At 45.0% G+C, this 1,684-nt stretch overlaps 1 non-coding gene across 1 annotated transcript; it reads left to right on the forward strand.

Annotated features, from left to right (window-relative positions):
• Positions 1-224: 224 nt before the first annotated feature.
• On the forward strand, positions 225-350 carry LOC126032750 (small nucleolar RNA SNORA51). The gene has a single exon (XR_007503965.1). It is a non-coding gene; the product is annotated as a small nucleolar RNA SNORA51 (small nucleolar RNA).
• Positions 351-1,684: the final 1,334 nt, after the last annotated feature.

Raw genomic sequence — 1,684 nt, forward strand, 5'->3', positions numbered from 1 at the left:
GTATGTTTCTTATGTATGTTAAAGAAAAGAAAAAAAGGGAGAGGTGTGAAGTAATAACAGTAGGGCGTTTGCTTTGCATGCAGATGACCCAGGACAAACCCGAGTTCGATCCCCAGCATCCCGTATGGTCCCCAACCCTGCCGGAAGCAACTTCTGAATGCAGAGCCAGGAGTGACTCCTGAGCACCTCTGGGTGTGGCCCCAAAACAACAACATCAAAAACAACAACACCTTACCACAGGCTCTGTTCTTTACACTGACTGTATAGAAAGAGGAGGTACAGTAAATGCACCTCATATACACCTCAACCCAGGACCTTTGCCTGCTCTGTATTGTGAATGGGGGACAAAAAAAAAGGGGGGACCAATCTTCCCTTTTAAAAAAAATAAGGTTTCTCTTTTTCAGTTTAGTTAGAGAAATAACTACACCACTGACAACTCCCATGACTATGGTAGTGAGAGAAATAGAATGCCTATCTCAAAGATAAGCAGACTGGGTGGGAAAGGAGGAGATGGGAAGATTGGTATGGGAACCTTGCACTGGTGAAGGGGGTGGTTTTATCCTGTTTTGTTTTGTTTTGTTTTATAACTGAAACTCAACTACACACATACTTGTCATCTTGGTGCTTTGATAAATGTATATATATTTACTTATTTATTTTTTGGTGGGGGGGGGGTTTGGGTCACACCCGATGACACTCAGGAGTTATTCCTGGCTATGCACTCACAAGTTGCTCCTGGCTTGGGGGACCATATGGGACGCCGGGGATCGAACCTTGGTCCGTCCTAGGCTAGAACTGGCAAGGCAGACGCCTTACCTCTAGTGCCACCGTGCCAGCCCCTATTTTTCATATTTAACTGTTCAATGAATTGCATTTCACAATACAAGCACAAAGCACTCCCACAGAGGTACATACCAAAACTGAAAAATAAAATGTGGCATGAAAACATGTTAAACTCAAATCTTTTATTTTTTTTAAATCTCTTTATTTAAACACCTTGACTACAAATATAATTGTAGTGGGGTTTCAGTCATGTCAAGAACACTCCCAATAAATATATTTTTTAAGAAAGGTGCAAACAAGAAGGCATGTCAAGTCAGAACCAGATAGAAGAACCAATTATATACTTTTAAAAGTGCAAACAATAAGGCATAAATCAAGTTGGAGCAAGATAGAAGAACCAATTATAAAAATAAAAAAAAAGCCAAAACAATATTTGGGGCTAAAAGATCTTACTAGGTTTGACCTTAGCACAAGATGACAGAATGTCCCAACCCAAAAAGCAGTATCCCCCAAAAATAATGAACATAAAAACAACCCACCAGTAGGGGGCGCCATCCCCGCCCTGCTTGACCTCTACGGGCAAGAGGCTACAAAGAAAGTATCCGTCCCCAAGGAGCCAAAAAACTGAGCGCCGCCTTCCTATTGGTCAGAGTTTCCAAAAAAAAAAAAGAAGAAAGAAAAACCCTGAGTGCCTCCTTCCTATTGGTTAGAATTTCCCTTAGACCCGCCTCTAACCACGGGGGGGGGGGTCGCAGGCACGCGCATGCGCACACGGGCGCGGCTGTCCGTAGGAGCGCGTCGAGCAATTCCCCAGGTTCGCCTGTAGGTGTCGCTGCGCGGCGCCGCCGGCCACGCGGGTCACCCCGCAAACTCCGCCCCGCGTGCTCACCGGAGGGCGGAA

Source organism: Suncus etruscus, chromosome 16 (assembly GCF_024139225.1).
Source record: "Suncus etruscus isolate mSunEtr1 chromosome 16, mSunEtr1.pri.cur, whole genome shotgun sequence".
NCBI classification, from domain to species: Eukaryota; Metazoa; Chordata; class Mammalia; order Eulipotyphla; family Soricidae; genus Suncus; species Suncus etruscus.